This window comes from Triturus cristatus, chromosome 7, assembly GCF_964204655.1.
Source record: "Triturus cristatus chromosome 7, aTriCri1.1, whole genome shotgun sequence".
Taxonomy (NCBI): Eukaryota; Metazoa; Chordata; class Amphibia; order Caudata; family Salamandridae; genus Triturus; species Triturus cristatus.
Window position 1 is genome coordinate 1,713,310,023 of NC_140590.1, and position 18,503 is coordinate 1,713,328,525.

Here is an 18,503-nt window from a genome sequence, read left to right on the forward strand (position 1 = left end):
CAAATGCATTGGAAAAGTAACAGCCTTTCTTACTCTGAATGTAAACCCCTCAACAAGTAATTTGAATTTGTTTTGGGGTTATGCAGTATTGAAGGACCAAATTTTACGGCAAGAAAAAGCAAGTTATGCGATAAAATGCAGCACATTTTGTGATAGGTTTACATTATTTTGTCATTTTCAAACAAGTTAACACGGTGTGGGCAAAGGGTTGACCTCATTCCTACCAGTTGACCATAGAAATAAAGTTAAAAAAAACAACAGAAAGGTGACCAGCCAATGTTTGCATAGTGCCATTTGCTGCACACGTGTAGCTGAGATTGTAGTAACTTTTGACCCATTTGAGCTAGAAACAATTTGTTTGCTAAAGTTGATAGCTTATGCAGCAGCTGAAGAGTTATGTAACAAATGTGGCAAATCTATAATAATGCGTACAATCATGCGGCCGCAGCATTGCATAATTCCAGTCTACCTGTTAGTGACGCAATACAGCAATTGCACCTGCCTGTCTGGGCCATCATATAAATATGCATTATTTTCTCTATGTGTTTTTATTATATACGTTATTTAAAATAACACTAGCCAGACACAGTGGTGTCCACAAAAGTAAATTTGAAGGGGGCACACATTAAGTCACAGATAAACTGACACTATGCTGGGGCATTCAGAATAAAGTATTAATCAGAAGGGAACTGCCAGTCTCATAGAATGAGAGCTCCACACATTTACAACATTAATCTTCACATTTTGATGGCTAGATTACATTTCAACTGAATGTCCCTTGCAGACCTACCCCCTTACTTAAGCATTATAAAGGGGAACATTCACTCAGCGCCTAATGTTCAGTTTTGTTAATAAAAATAATAATATTATAATACCAAAAATGAACATGACTCAGTTTTGAGTGTGCATGTACCTAGAGCGTGCTTGTCCGACAAGGATAACTTTTTCTCTTTAATGCTAAACGTATCATTCAAACTCCTACTGTGAATGCAGGAGGCAAAATTGAAGTTCTTCTACATGATGGATGGTGAATGTGAGGGAATGAGCATTTGGGGGGGGGGTGGGGCCCTCTCCATTTCTTGCAAGAGGGACCCCTAAGATTTTGAAATGCCACTGTGCATTTGGGTATAGGGCACTGCTGCTATGCCACTGATGAACCCAACCAGGGATGGTACATTAGGGTGTTGAATCACCCCTCCATACCTTTTCACCATCACTCTGTGGAGACACAGTCAGTGAAATAGCAAAAAATACAAACTGTACAAGTCTGGTGGGCAGACAGTTTAACAAAAGTTTATGTGTGTGCATTTGTGTATTTGTAAATGTATGCACATGAGTATAAATTATCATTTGGCCACTCATGGTATAACACTGGCCCTAAAAAAAAATTATGAAAACTCTTGGCATTAGAACCTAGATGTTGACAACAAACATGTAGTGAAGATAAGTATACATTGGTAAGTATTTGTCCATATAAATGTTTAAATTTACCTTTATGATTAATATATACCCACACACATATATACACATGCACACACACATGCACCGACACACACGCACATATACACCAACATACACACACACACATATATGTGTTGAAGCTAGGACAGCCATTCTATGGGAGGAGCATTGTTTTGCTTTGTCAATAACGTTGGTACTGTTAGACAAATCTTGAAACTTTGCAAGAAAAGGTTTAACCAATGAAGCTCCGAAGTTGTGGGGCAGTACTTCAAGCGGGGGCTGGGAAATGGGGAGGCCCAAAATGCAACTGTGCTACAGATTGTATGGAATTACTCTACATTTGGCAGAATGCTAGGTCTTTACCGGAAAGCATACTTTTGTGATTTGTGTGGTTCCATTCAGTAGTTTGAGAAATTAAGATACAAAATGTATAAGTATCTGGGCTGTTTGACTGAAATTCGAAATTTCAAGTCTTCTGACTGACTTAAATGGCTTTTTCGGAGCGAGTGCCCGGACTGGCTGGCCGCAACATGAAAATAATGTTGTGGGCCATTGCAGGACTCGGGGAGTTGACGGCTGTCCTGAGAATGTTTTTAAACAAGCATTTACAATGCATTAGGTTTCGCATTACTGATAGTTTGAGGTATTAGTGTTGCAAATAATAATGCAACGCCAATAGCTCATACTTTTAATAATGCGAGACCTAGTGCATTGCAAATGATTGCATAGTGAGCCAGGAGCCAGCATTGTATGCCTCAGTGCAGTAGTGCCAGCTGCTCCTAGAGCTCCCCAGTGAGCAAGGCACCAGCACTGCAAGTCTAGGTGCAGTACCACAAGCTGTTCCTAAAGGTCGCTAGTGAGCAAGGCACCAGCACTGCTTGTCTAGGTGCAGCACCACAAGCTGCTCCTAGTGGTTCCTAGTGAGCATCATAAACTTTAAAGATTTGATAAATCCAACCTACCCATAATGCATTGCATGCAAGACAGTACCACGAGTACATTCAAATAGATATGTCCATATATACAATTAGTAACTTTGAAATGTGACAAAAGAAATATAATAATTCTGGATTACGTTAGCTTGTACTCTATGTGTAGCCGATGAAGGTAAATTTATAGAAGGTCTAATATAAATGTGAGATGTGGTAGGTGCAGACCCGCAAGCTGCTCTTAGAGGTCCTTATTGAGCAAGGTACTAGCACTGCAAGATCCGCAAGCTGCTCCTAGAGGTCCATAGTGAGTATCATAAACTTTTGGTCACATGGTACTCCCACAATGCATCGCATGCAAGACAGTACCAAGAGTACATTCAAATAGCTATGTCCATATATACATTAGTAGCTGTGAAATGTGACAACAAAATTATTACATTAATTACGGATTATGTTGTACTCTATGTGGAGCTGATGAAGGGAAATGTATAGAAAGTCTAATATAAATGTGAGATGTGGTAGGTGCAGTACCGCAATCTGCTCCTAAGGTCCCTAGTGAGCAAGACACCAGCACTGCCAGTACCACAAGCTGCTCCTAGAGGTCCAAGTGAGCAAGGAACCAGCACTGCTTGTCTAGTTGCAGTACCACAAGCTGCTACTAGAGGTCCCTGGTGAGCAAAGCACCAGTACTGCATGTCTAGATGCAGTACCGAAAGCTGCTCCTAGAGATCCCTAGTGAGCATCAAACGTTTGGTCACATATGGTACTCCCATAATGCATTGCATGCAAGACAGTTCCACAAGTACATTCAAATAGTTATGTCCATATTTACAATTAGTAGCTTTGTTATGATATTATTTCCGGATTAGGTTGTACTCTATGTGGAGCTGATGAAGAGAAATGTCTAGAAACTATAATATAAATGTGAGATGTGGTAGGTGTAGTATAGCAAGCTGAGCCTAGAGGTCCCTAGTGAGCATCATAAACTTTGAAGATATGGTAAATCCACCCTACCCATAATGCATTGCATGCAAGACAGTACCAAGAGTACATTCAAATAGCTATGTCCCTATATATAATTAGTAGCTTTGAAATGGGGCCAGAGGAGGGAGGCGGTCTGTGCAGTGAAGTGAGTTCGAGCGATGGGTGGAAGTGGGCAGCAGGTTGAGCAGTGAACCTCTAGTGTTGCTGCAGGTGGCCCTGTTCCTCCCCCGCCACCCAATGTGTCCGTGTCTGCTACAGTCCATCTCCTAACTGCATTTTCTATTTCTTTCCCCCCCGGCCATGAGCAGGACACTGAAACTGAAGAGGTCTGGTATCCTCAGGATAGCTCTCGACGGCACCCTGCTTCAGCCCTATGGCGAGGCCAAGAACCCCAAGCAGATCTTCCTGCTCAGGGCTGTGAAGATCTTTCTGGTGGTCTCCCTCTAATGGTTCACCTCCATCACCATGGTCTTCCTGAACAAGTACCTGCTGGACAGCCCCTCCCTGAAGCTGGGGGCGCTGCTCTTCGTCACCTTCTACCAGTGGCTGGTCACCAAGCTCCTCTGCAAGGGCATCAGCCTGGCAAGGAGCCTCTGGCAGGGGGGGACCGCTCAGTGCTAGCGCTGCGCTTCAATCTCAAGGTGCTGCGCAGCATCCTTCCCCACTCGCTGGTCTTCAACGACATGATCAACTTCAACAACCTCTGCCTTATGTACTGTGGAAATATGGATTTTTATGATCAGTTATGTCCCCTATCTTGGACCCCAACGGTTTCATGTATAAATCACAAGTACATGTATGTTCCCTCCAGTTCCAGTTATGAAGACGCAAACACTTGTGCGTCCACCGTCAACATGTTCTCTTTCAGATCCGCCATGAATGGGCCGGATATTCTATTTCTAAGTATGAAAGGCCACCGGCTTTATATGGTTCATTTATCCCATTTTTACAGTCCAGGCGAGTAGGCCCTGATTCTGCCATTAAGACTTTTTCGGCCTTCTGCCTCTGAAAGCTCCAGTCTGAGCTCGCATCTGTATCCATGAACTTTGTCCTACTCCCTGCGCGGCTAACGGTGCCTGACTCCAGCCTGTTGCCTGCCAAAAACTGTATTTCACCTTCGAGATTATCTGCTCCGCTCCCTACCCAATGCATTCCTGTCTAGTAGTTTAAGTAAACATTCTTCCAGCTACCGAGCAAAGGGCCCGGCTTCTCTGTCTTTATGCAAGTAATTCATAGCCCTGTTACTATGGAAGATTTCTGCCCTCGCATCTAGTGTAGACACTTAGACGCTTGTACACGCACTAACAGTCAGTATAGTCAGTATAGAATAAGATTCTATTCTAAGAGACCTCCCTTTTTGGATAACATAGTTCTTTAAACATAGGATGTTAGATATGATTTGGGATTAGGTTGACATAACCCCAGACTTCTGTCTCCACATGTAGAGCTAAATGTCAAGTCCCCTTCACCCCCTAGTTGCACGTCAATCACACGTCATGCTGCTGCGCGCGCATCTCTGCCAAGTATTTCTGCTGACATTGCGAAATTCTTTCATGGAACCACCCTATTGTGACATCATACCTGATGACGTTTTTTAAGTTACGCCTAGTTACACCCACTTTAATTACGCATGTATGTTTTATCTTTTGTCACGCCTCCTGCATCTGTTTCACTGTAATGCATATTGTATAAAAATGATTACTTGTCAATAAAGTATGGTCCTTCACTTCCTGAACCTTCGTGGTGATGGAATATGGAGTCCATCAAATTCGAATTGATTTTGGAATAAAGCCCGTTCCGAACCTCTAATACCACGGATTCTGCCTCTTATTTTACTGAGCTATTATTATAGATTTTCCGCATCAAATTAAGTACCGGTAATTAAATTATTTACCACATATATGGCGCCCGAACAGGGACACTTTCTCATCTCACGCGCCGGAGGTGCGTTGCAGGCCCGGTCTCCTGCCACAGCTGGACGGACAACAACGCGTACCCACAGGATTTCCTGTATCTCCCTCCTGCCGAGCGGGGGTAACTGAGGCTGCGATCAACACCCAGACGAGGCGGTGAGAAGTGCGAAGTATCCCGACCAGAGCCTAGCTGAGAGAGCAAGATCCGAGGTATACAGAGGCCCACCAGTGTCCGAAGTTCCGAAGTTTCGAGTCGAGTCCAGTCCGGTTCAAGTCCAGTTCAGTTCAGTTCCGAGGCCTTCCGTTCCGAGCTACCCGGTGAGTACCATTGCCGGGGAGGCGTTCTGACGTGCACATAGGTTGTGCCGGTCAAGACGGGTTTGGGTACACAAATCCGGTCTGCACTGTTTCAGCAGTGTATCTGTACTGTTTAGCAGTATATCAAGTATGTCTAGTATATAATTCAGAATTACCTAGGTAGTGCCGAGTATTATGCTTAGTGACTAGTTCCCTAAAATGGCCATCATTATTGTTCATTAAATGTTAAATGTTAAATGTTTTAAATACGTTCTGCATATTGTGGTATGAATGACTGTTCCTTATTGTGTTTTGCTGTATTAAACGTGTTCAAAATTAGGTATCAGATCAGTTCTCAATATGCCGCTCTTTTCGAAATTAAGACAGATCAAAACTAGAAAAGGGGTACTCGAAGAAGCTGTTCCCATTCCTCCTAGGGACACTCCAGGGTACTTTATGTATCATAAACATGGCCTAGACGCCATATTATTTCTTGATTTATGGGTAGACTACACCAAGGAATTACCCGAAAGTCAGAGGTGGCCCGCAGCTGGGACCTGGGATGCAGATTGCATCATGAAAGTAGAGGAAGAATTATGGAAAAAGAAAGCTAGACAGTCACAGAAAGATGCCATTGAATTATGGCGTAAAGAATCATATAGACGTACAGAAAAAGCGCTCAGACAGGAAGAGAAAAGTAAGGAGAACTCAAATAAAGTCCGAGAAAATGTATTAATTGAAGAAGGTGCTAGAGTAAAAACAGAACAAGTAGACAGACAAAGAAATGCCCTTGTGAATGGTATGTATCCTCTTCTGGCCGAAGGGTTACCTAAGGCTACTCCGGAGATACCAAAAGACTTGCCACCCCCATTGTTTCCGATAAAAGTACATCCCAAAGGGCATCCCAGAACCGCAGAAGATGTTTTCCTTTCCTCTTATTTAGACGACGCAGCTCCCGAGTATGCTAATACTGCGCCACATAGACCGCCTGCCGAGGAGGTTCAACGCCAAGACCCTCCCCCGTCTGTACCTCCGCAACAACAAACTCCGACACAAGTTCCGGCAAGCACATCTGTTTCTACAGCTGTATCCACACCTATGGTTGCTATATCACGTTCAACGAATCCTTTCACCTCCAGCACCCCAGGTGGGGCTACAGGAAGTGCATCAAACATTTTTTCCACGCCACCCAGAGTAAATAAACTTTCGTTTCAAGAATTAGCCCACCAACGTACGCCCAAACTAGTAACTCCCGACATGCTTAAGGAACTTCTAGTAGATTGTAGATACGACCCTGTTCCCGGCAAAGAGGACGAAATGCTGCTGGCATCATTACGTATCCGACGGGCTGCAATATATTTAGGGAGGCTACCAGGAATGACTACACATTTAGAAAATATATATCATTTTGTCCAGTCAGGGCGAGATTCTGAAAGTATTAATCGAGCAATGGAATACCAGAAAGTGGAGATACAGGGGGAACTGTTACGATTCCTCATAAATTGTGTGATCAGAAATCAAGACCGACCAGGGGTAAATCCGGAAGAAATGCGAATTCTTACCACATGGAGTCGGAATATATCAGAGGGGAGACATGATAGACTATTAAGTATAGTAGCTATGTGCCGAAAGATCCGCAAAGAAGTAGAACGAATACACGAAGAAAGATTAGCAGTAGACCAGCCTGAACAAACCGAGGAGGAGGAAGAATTAGAACTGCCCGCAGGACAGTTAGAAACCATGGCCTATGTAGGTAGAGGAAGATCTTGCAATAATACTAGATGCTTTACTGACCTGATACGTCCGATACGTCCAGATAATAGCAGAAATTTCCAAACCCCTATAATAAATATAAGGTCCCCCGAGCATTCGTTCCAAGCTGCTGACAAATTACTCCGAGAACGAAGGGGTTATCATATACTCGATTCTATGGACGAACAAGAATTAGCCAGGTCAGCCGTTCACTGGGTTGATAGTCCCGGAAAATATAGTGATGATACACTAGCGCACACGTTTTTGAACCTCACCCCAGATGAACAGCGTTTAACTGGTATCTATATGATTCAACAACTCCTTATATTATATAAAAGCCAACACTCCGATCCTGGTCCCTTACCTAATATATTGACTGAATTACTCACGAATAAATGGAGAGGTTCAGGTACTGAGTTAATTAGAGAAATACTAGAATCCCGAAAGCAGTACATTCTTTTTGTATGCCCCGAACATGTCTCACTGCCCATCAAGGAAAGAATGACGTATTACATGGATAGACAGAATCCCTTACGCGAAGTGCACCCGATAAAAGGTGATGACAATCAGTTTAAACGTGTGTTTGTATACACACCCATATCTAAAATAGAACTATTAGAAATGAAGAAAGTGGTACCCAGTCATGATAAAGACCCAGCGGGTTTCCACCGAGAAATTAAAGACATGTTGCTCATGGGAGAATATACCTATCCCGACATTATGAAAATATTGAAAGTATTAATGCCTACGGGCATTTACGAAAAACTCAAGGAAAAGGATTGGGAGGTGGGAGACCAAAAGATAGATTGGACAGCATTAGAAAACGAAGAAAAGGCTCGAGGTCCAGGTTCAGGGCTTGGGGACAAGACCAAAACACTACCAGGTTTACTAGTACAGGTACTGCCACGTTTATTAACTACGAAAAAGGAAGACTGGGGTGCAATCTCAGCCTGTAAACAAAAGCAAGATGAAGACACTAGTGATTTCTATGCCCGATTCGAAAAATGTTTTGGTATAAATAGTGGAATAAAAGCAAGTAGTGAATCGTATCCACATCTGTTTGTGACAAAATTAGTTTAAAATTCCTTGCCTCAAGTTAAGAATAGAGTATTGAAATTCGAGAGTACATGGCAAGGTAACACTCCGTCACAAATGTTACAAATGCTACAGTACCATCACAATAGAATTAGAGAGGAACAAGAACATGAACACAGACGCATGAAAGACACGAAAATAAAAATGCTAGTTTCCCAGACAGTTCCAGCTGACGGTCATAAAAAGGGTATGACACAGTCCAGTGTTTCAGCAGGTCCTGTAAAAGGGACATGCAACTATTGTAAACAGCCAGGTCATTATGTACACGATTGTCCAGTTTTAAAACATAATATCGCCATAGGTAATACAAAAGAAAGACCACGGCCACTTAGACAGGATCAGAATCAACAAGGAGCCCCGCAGCATGCACAGTCCATGCCAGCTCCGCAACAGTCTATGCCAGCTCCACCACCGCAGCCTATTGCTGCCACACAAACAACGACACAACAGATGTACCAGACCGCACAGTATGACTATCCTGATTATCAACGATACTCATGAAACAGCCTAGAGAGGGAAGTTGGCTTACCCCTTATCGAGGTCCCTGTAGATCAAGAAGGACCTTATGTACACAGTGAACTATTAGGCCAAGATAGAAAATTTTTACTTGATACAGGGGCAAGCCGAACAACCATAAAACGTAGTGAAGTTCCAGGGGCACCCCTCTCAGGCTCACAGAATATTTCCCTTGGCTTTTCAGGAAAACCTATCATTAACGAAGTATCACAGCCTCTTCCACTTACGATTGGTCCCTTGACACGAACTACAGATTTATTGCTTACTAAATCATGTCCAGAAAACCTGTTAGGCATAAAAACATTGAAAGCTCTAGGAGCTATAATATGTTGTTCTCCGGAAGGAGTAAGATTGTTTTTACGTGATTTCAAAGGGCACTACGTGTCCCGAGACATGGATCACCGACTGCAGACTTTACCCACAAGTTTATGGGCACAAGGCCCTACAGATGTTGGTTGCATGAACATTACACCATATCGAGTCACACTAAAGACAGGAGTGGTATTACCACGAATGCGACAATACAAGTTACCCCCAGATGCTGTAGTGGCTTTACTGCAAATCATTGACGAGCTTATTACCCAAGGAGTGGTTGTGGAAACCGACTCCAATGTATGTAATTCCCCGATAATTCCGATTCTTAAACGAACTGATCCAAAAGCCCCGTCAGTATATCGATTGGTTATTGATCTGCGCGAATTAAATAAATGTATTGTACCACAATACCCCGTAGTCCCAGACATTTCTTCATTATTGACAGCCATTGATTCCGAAGCAACATTCTTTACTGTAATTGATCTCAAGAATGCCTTTTTCAGCGTCCCAATAGATCCGGAAAGCCAATACTTGTTCGGATTTAGTTTAAATGGACGAAGCTTTAAATTCACACGCGCACCTCAAGGATTCACAGAAAGCCCCAGCATCTATAGCCAAGCACTGAAACGAGAACTTGACAGTATCCACATGCCAGTCAACACTGCCCTGCTTCAATATGTCGATGATCTGCTGATCACCGCTAGAAGCGAACATGAATGTGAAAAAGCCTCACTGACGGTTCTACAATTTTTGGCCGAAAAGGGGCATAAGGTGTCCCCTTCTAAGCTGCAATTCTGTGTCCAGCGAGTTATTTACCTTGGGCACTCGCTGTCCAAGGAGGGAAGGCAGCTTACACCAGATCGCATCCAGTTAATTGCTAACATGCCAATACCCAAGACACAAAAGGAGGTACGGGCTTTCAGAGGCCTCACTTCATACTGTAGGCAGTGGATCCCTCAGTATGCATTTCTAGCAAAACCACTCATTCAGTTGACAACACAGGAGGCAGCCACATCGACTGTTCTCCCTTGGACTCAGGAACATACACAAGCTTTTGAAAGCCTAAAGAAAGCTTTATGCCAAGCACCTGTTTTAGCAACACCATGTTACAATAAACAGTTTACACTCTTTGTTACAGAACGCGAAGGTACTGCCTTGTCAGTACTCACACAGGAACAAGCAGGATCACACAAACCATGTGCTTATTTTTCTAGTACATTAGATCCCGTAGCTCAGGCTCTGCCTGCGTGCCTGAAATCAGTGGCAGCAACAGCTTTAGCAATCAGACAAAGCGATGCCATAGTGTTAGGACATCCATTGACAGTACAAGTACCACACGCAGTAGAGGTTCTCTTGAACCGAACGCAAACACAACACTTGACTATAGCAAGACTCACCGGTTACGAATTAACATTGTTTCAGCCACACATAGAAATCAGACGTTGTAGTACATTGAATCCTGCCACACTGTTACCAGTAAACGGAACAGACCCACTAGCACATGATTGTATTGAAGTTATCACTATCACGACGAAACCCAGACAAGACTTGACAGACGTCCCTTTGTCAGATCCAGACCTGACGTTGTATGTAGATGGTTCATGTATGAGAACAAATACAGGAGAGTTAGTGGCCGCGTATGCAGTCACAACAGACACTAAAGTCATTGAAACAAATTGCATAAATACCTTGTCAGCTCAAGCAGCAGAGCTCATCGCTCTGACACAAGCCTGTATTCAAGCTACAAATAAAAACGTCAACATATACACTGATTCACGTTATGCATTCGGAGTTGTACATGACTTCGGCGTGCTGTGGCGAGAGAGAGGTTATTTAACTTCTCACGGTGCCCACATTCAGCACGGACCCCTCATTCATGCCTTATTAGATGCCATACATCTACCCACTGCAATATCAATTATGAAATGTAAAGCTCATACGAAAGTTACTGATATCATTTCCCAAGGCAATGATCTAGCTGACAGAACAGCTAAACAGACTGCTCAAACTCACACATCTGACATGACAAAGACAATAGTCCCGACACCAACACATTGCATGATGGTTAAGGATCCCGCTCTTGACGTAATTGACATACAGACACATGCTACACTAGAGGAAATAAAGAAATGGACTGAATTAGGAGGGATCCAAACGGATCAAGGATGGATGACGAAGGAAAAATCTGTATGGTTCCTTCCTGATTCAATGGTCCAAGTTATCATTAATACTGTACATAGTCCAGCGCACCTAGGAGAAAAAGCTATGCTAGACAGCATTCAACACATTTGGTTCAATAAACATTTACGAGCAGCAGCTAAACAAAAAGTTCGTACCTGTATGATATGTTGTCAGTTTAATCCAGGTAAAAGCATTCCCGTAGAACAGGGTGGATTTCAGCCTCCTGATCACCCTTTTGAAGTCCTCCAGATGGATTATATCCAGATGGAACGATGTCGAGGATTCAAATATGTTCTTGTAGTTGTCTGTGCTCTTTCCCGTTGGACAGAGGCATACCCGGTTTCAGATTACACTGCCCCGACTACTGCCAAACAGTTGGTTCGAGAATTCTTCCCACGGTACGGTTTACCACGTGTTGTCTACTCAGATAACGGCCAGCCGTTCTCATCCGAACTAATGAAACACGTTTCACTTTTGTTAGGCTATCAGTGGAGATTTCACTGTGTCCGACACCCCGAGGCAGCAGGTCTCGTGGAACGACATAATCAAACTCTGAAAATTAGATTGTCCAAAATATGTAGAGAGAAAGGTGTCGACTGGGTAGTAGCCTTACCCGTTGCACTCTTTTACATGAGAATGGTAGCGCACTCTCGAACAGGGCAGACCACCAAATATGTGGGGGACGCCTATACCACGCAAAATAACTGATGTTGATTGTAATATGCTGACAGATTACTTGGCTTCCTTGATGTCTGCACTTCAATCTTGTCGTTCACAGGTAGCTGCAGCCTTTCCCGACAACACCGAGGTGAAACCCCATGACGTAATTCCAGGGGACTTGGTGTTAGTGAGGAACTTTGACCGGAAGTCTCAGCTGGATCCTAGGTGGAAATCGCCTCAACTCGTACTGTTAACGATGAGGACAGCCGTGAAGATCGAAGGTCGAAAAGGCTGGATACATTCAAGTCATATCAAGAAATTTCATGGACTACCGTCCGATGTAAATGACACACCTCGCGTGTCTTCACCGATTGACTCAAAGCTTCCTTTGGTTGAACTGAATAACAAAGAACAATATAAACTAAAACTTCGGTCTAACAAGTCAGGCAATTTGATTGTTTAAGTCCTCTCCAAGGTGAATCGGTCGAATTTGTCTCTGACATGTATCCCTTAGACCTGAATAGAGAAAGAAACAGAAAGATGCGACTGAAACAACATGCGTACTGTAAATCACTGCGTAGTCATTGCACAGTGACGTTATTAATTTTGTTTTTCTTAAGTTTTTTTATAATAGCTGCAAGTATATTGTTGCATATATATTATCCTATTTCTAAACATGTTTACAATGTTACTACTGAACATTCTTTTAGCGAATTACCCCCGCATGAGTTGTCCTATAGATTTGCGCTGCGCAATAACACTTTTATTAGTATGTTACATCATTCCCATCAGGCTAGCAATGCTACAAATTGTTGGATATGTGGCCGACTCCCTCCCTATCAGAACTATAAGGGAATTCTGCCTCTCTTTCCATATCCGTTCACACACAATGGCTCCTGTGGAGCATGGTTTAGTTTAATTAATTCCTTAGATTCAAACTCAATAACTTATCAAGACAATTGGGTATGGGGAAACCTGAACCTAGTTTTACTCAAAGTCTGCTACCCTAACAAGGAGGGACTTCCCAAAAGAACAGGAACTGATCTAGAGAATGAAGTATATGGATTAGGGAATTTCACGCTTAATCTCATGATCCTGAATGTTGAATCCGAAGCTGCACCAATTTTGCCCGCTATGTCAGTATTTCCAGTTAAGGGTGAATTGTGTGTAAGAAAGAAAGGTTCCATACATATGGGCCATAGTAGATGCACCACTGTAATAGAATTCAGTGATCAAGGCAAGTCTACATTTAGAGCTTCTCGCCATTCCTACTTCGTATGTGGTCAGACTGCATATATACGTTTGCCTCTAGATTGGGATGGTACCTGTTACATCGGATTCCTTTTGCCACCTGTTTTCCTAGCTCCTCCTGATTATCACAGAAATACTCATTTAGTACACAATAGAGAACGGAGAGATCTCCCAATAGTCGATTACACTGAGACAGCATGGGAAAAATACACAGATTTCAATAAAGGTCTCTTTCCCTATATAGGTACAGTTACCAATAGTAAGCTGATACGTAGATTAACCAGAACCCTTGAAGCAGTAGTGAACGAAACAATTTCCGCCTTAGGCAATTTAACAGAAGAGCAGTCTGCTATGCGGATTGTTGTGCTTCAAAATCGTCTTGTCCTTGACGTCATCCTGGCCGATAGGGGCGGAGCTTGTAGGGTCATCAGATCAAGCTGTTGCATTTTCATACCAGAAAATTCGCCATCTGTATATAAAGCCATAACTCGCCTTCATAAGATTGTAAGCCAGATACACCAGAATCCAGGCACCTGGACTTGGTCCGGTTGGTTTTGGAGTGTATTATCTACCTTTGGATGGAGGGTCCTATCCTTCCTAGGTATTGGCTTTCTCATACTATTCAGTTGCTGCTTATGCCTACAATGTGGACCAGCGATTTGCGGCCTGTGTGCCACATCGTGTATTCCACCACCAAAATTTCATTCATCCCAGAAGAAAAAAGAAGAACAAATGATGCTATATGAACAGATCAACGGATTGATGAAGATTGATATCTCTTAACGGGCAAGTAGGGGACAAGGAGGGAATGTGGAAATATGGATTTTTATGATCAGTTATGTCCCCTATCTTGGACCCCAACGGTTTCATGTATAAATCACAAGTACATGTATGTTCCCTCCAGTTCCAGTTATGAAGACGCAAACACTTGTGCGTCCACCGTCAACATGTTCTCTTTCAGATCCGCCATGAATGGGCCGGATATTCTATTTCTAAGTATGAAAGGCCACCGGCTTTATATGGTTCATTTATCCCATTTTTACAGTCCAGGCGAGTAGGCCCTGATTCTGCCATTAAGCCTTTTTCTGCCTTCTGCCTCTGAAAGCTCCAGTCTGAGCTCGCATCTGTATCCATGAACTTTGTCCTACTCCCTGCGCGGCTAACGGTGCCTGACTCCAGCCTGTTGCCTGCCAAAAACTGTATTTCACCTTCGAGATTATCTGCTCCGCTCCCTACCCAATGCATTCCTGTCTAGTAGTTTAAGTAAACATTCTTCCAGCTACCGAGCAAAGGGCCCGGCTTCTCTGTCTTTATGCAAGTAATTCATAGCCCTGTTACTATGGAAGATTTCTGCCCTCGCATCTAGTGTAGACACTTAGACGCTTGTACACGCACTAACAGTCAGTATAGTCAGTATAGAATAAGATTCTATTCTAAGAGACCTCCCTTTTTGGATAACATAGTTCTTTAAACATAGGATGTTAGATATGATTTGGGATTAGGTTGACATAACCCCAGACTTCTGTCTCCACATGTAGAGCTAAATGTCAAGTCCCCTTCACCCCCTAGTTGCACGTCAATCACACGTCATGCTGCTGCGCGCGCATCTCTGCCAAGTATTTCTGCTGACATTGCGAAATTCTTTCATGGAACCACCCTATTGTGACATCATACCTGATGACGTTTTTTAAGTTACGCCTAGTTACACCCACTTCAATTACGCATGTATGTTTTATCTTTTGTCACGCCTCCTGCATCTGTTTCACTGTAATGCATATTGTATAAAAATGATTACTTGTCAATAAAGTATGGTCCTTCACTTCCTGAACCTTCGTGGTGATGGAATATGGAGTCCATCAAATTCGAATTGATTTTGGAATAAAGCCCGTTCCGAACCTCTAATACCACGGATTCTGCCTCTTATTTTACTGAGCTATTATTATAGATTTTCCGCATCAAATTAAGTACCGGTAATTAAATTATTTACCACAGTACCAGGGGATCGCCTTCTCGTAGGTCGCTGCCTCAGCACTGTCTTCAACGCGTTCCTTGATTGCGTGGTGATTCAAGATGGGTTCTGTCTAGTCATAGACCAGGAGGATGCAGTAGGTACCCTATCCTGCCTTGGCATCGTCTTCAGGGTACTGGCCAGCCTTTGTGTCTCCCTTAATACCTTATACACCAAGAAGATCCTGCCAGTAGGCGACAACAATGTGTGCCGCTTGACCTACTACAACAATGCATGTTTCCTCTTCCTGCCACTGCTGCTACTGTTCGGGGAGATCAAGACATTATACCATGTTGACAAATTGACTGATGTGTACTTCTGGGACATGATGACCTTTGGTGGCTTTATGGGGTTTGCCATTGGCTATGTAACGGGACTTCAAATCAAGGAGACCAGCCCCCTTACCCAAAACATCTCGGGAATGGCCAAGGCCTGTGCCCCGACAGTGCTGGCTGTCTTCCACTACGAACAGACCAAGAGCTGTCTGTGGTGGGCAAGTAACATGATGGTGCTTGGTGGCTCTTTCTTCTACACTTGGGTGAAGGGGCTGGAAATGAAAAAGGTGCAAGACAAACCCACCATAAAGAGTGTTGTAGAGGGTGGTGAATCAGGCGTTTAAACTTCTGCTCCTCTGGTTTGAGGAGTCCCCATTTGCACTTGATACTGAACTGCTCACGAATATTTGCCTAGTAACTTAAGTGCTTTGGGCAGGATGATTCCAAGAGAGTGCTATGAAGACCAAACAGAACTATCTAGAGATGTAAAACGTTTTGTAAGATGTAGCATTGTACCTAGGACATAATTTTGCTATTCTTCCCAGAGTGTGTTTTCCTCCAGCGTGTGTCAAAATCATGCATGGCCCCCCGACTGGGTACAGTTGTAATGAAAGGAACGCATATTTCACAAATACTGGTTTATGTTTAAAATGCTTGCAAAAAGTGTATGCTGAAAAAAACCCTCCCATAATGCATTGCATGCAAGATAGTACCACGAGTACATTGAGAAAGCTATGTCATTATATACAATTAGTACCTTTGAACTGTGACAAAACAATTATTATATTAATTCTGATTAGGTTGTACTCTATGTGTAGCTGATAAAGGGAAATTTATTTAAGTTCTAATATAAATGTGAGATATGTAGCTGCAGTACCGCAAGCTGCGCCTAGAGGTCCCTGGTGAGCATCATAAACTCTGAAGATATGGTAAATCCACCATGCACGCAAGAGAACTCAACTGATACAGGTCCTGCCTGAGAGGGTGCACCGTGGACGAGACGACATACCATCTCTTCTGGGAGTGCACGTACGCACAGGACCTACTGAAGGCTATAGGCACGGAGCTTAGGGCCTGGATACCTACTTCATTCATCACCGCGGACTCTGTGATGTATGGTTTGTTCCCATGGACACATGCGCTAGATAACCTCCAGGGCTGCTGGAGGCTCCTGTGCTGTTTTAAAGATGTTCTTCTGTTTTCCAGAACCCGCCTGGTAGTAGGGAAGAAGGAGACATCGATGATGACTGAGGACCCAAAGGAGTCCCCATGTATCTGTGCTTGGGGGAAGGGGCCCTGGAAGGGCCACTAACCTGTCTTTGTCATTTTTTCTTTAACCCAGAAATCGGTTGGCGACAGGGGAGAGGAGAAGGCAGATGAAGACAGGTGGAGTAAATGTATTTGTTTACTGTATGTATTTGACTAACATGACCTTTTCCCTTCAAGGGTAAAAGGTCAATGGGATAGCTTGTGCACTTGTTGCCAAGTTTGTTACCAATGACTGACGAATAAATAGGGTGTTGTGGAAGGTGACGATTGATGTATCTGTCCCAGAAACGACACGATGACAAGAGAAGAAAAAAAATTCACCCTTCACATAATGCTTTGCATGCAAGACAGTACCGCAGTATATTCAATATATACAATTAGTAGCTTTCAAATGTGACAAAATAATTATTATATTAATTCCAGATTAGGTTGTACTCTATGTGGAGCTGATGAAGGGAAATGTATAGAAGGTCTAATATAAATGTGAGATGTGTAGGTGCAGTAGGCGAGCTGCGCCTAGAGGTCCCTAGTGAGCATCAAACTTTTTCTCACACATGATACTCCCATAATATATTGCATGCAAGACAGTACCACTAGTACATTCAAATAGCTATGTCCATATATACAATCAATAGCTTTAAAATGTGACAAAACAATTATTATATAATGTCCGATGAGGTTGTACTCTATGTGGAGCTGATGAAGGGAAATTTATAGAAGGTCTAATATAAATGTGAGATGTGCTAGTGAGTAAAGTAACCACTGCCAACCTTGTTTTGGACCAAGTGAGTGTCCAGTCTGAAGACCTTTAAGAAAACAGTTCCTTGAGGCTGTAATTAAAACTTAGGGCATAACAACACCACTACAGTACATGTACTAGGGGCTATCCTCATGGGAGGTTACAAAAAGAGACAGGGCGGTACCAAGGAGGGACTATAAAGCCTGATGACCATTGGAAAGCCACCATTTACAAAGGACAGGGAGAGGAGCCAATTAAAAAGATGGGCGGAAAGTAGGCGGTGCGTTATGCGCATATCCTGAATACAGCATGTCTAAAAGAGACAGCGCAAGCGCTGCCTAGGCGAGACTTAAAAAGTGTTTATAGGGACAGAGTAAGGATACCCTGAACCGCGATCCCTTGTGAGAGCGTCCCAGAGAGGTCAAAAGTAAAAAAACATTTTTTTGGCATCATGGTCCCTCAGGAGTACCATGGAACTGTAAAGAAAAATAGGCTGGCGCATGCATTGTGAGAGATGGCAGTAAGGCCATCCTACCTGTGTCAACTTGTGACCCTGGGGCTGATTAAAGACTATTGTGGGTACCCCATCCTTCAGAAGAGAGTGAACATTAAACAGCTGGTGTATCTCCCTCTTCCCACTGCCTGTAACTGGGACAAAACAGGGTATGGCTCTAATCAGCAAGGCTGAGCCTAAACAGAATACAACAAAACACTGTGCCTGTACTGATCCTTATTCAAAAAAACAAATCAAACCGGGAGACAGCAAACAAATTATTGTCATCGTCATCAAAATTATTCGAAAAAATATATTTTATTCTTCATTTTGAAAAAGCATTTTGCTTTTACATGATATCA

The 18,503-nt window shown here is 43.1% G+C and overlaps 1 pseudogene; it reads left to right on the forward strand.

Moving 5' to 3' along the window:
- Window positions 1-3,677: 3,677 nt before the first annotated feature.
- On the forward strand, window positions 3,678-15,984 carry LOC146812854 (GDP-fucose transporter 1-like; annotated as a pseudogene).
- The last annotated feature ends 2,519 nt before the right edge of the window (window positions 15,985-18,503 follow it).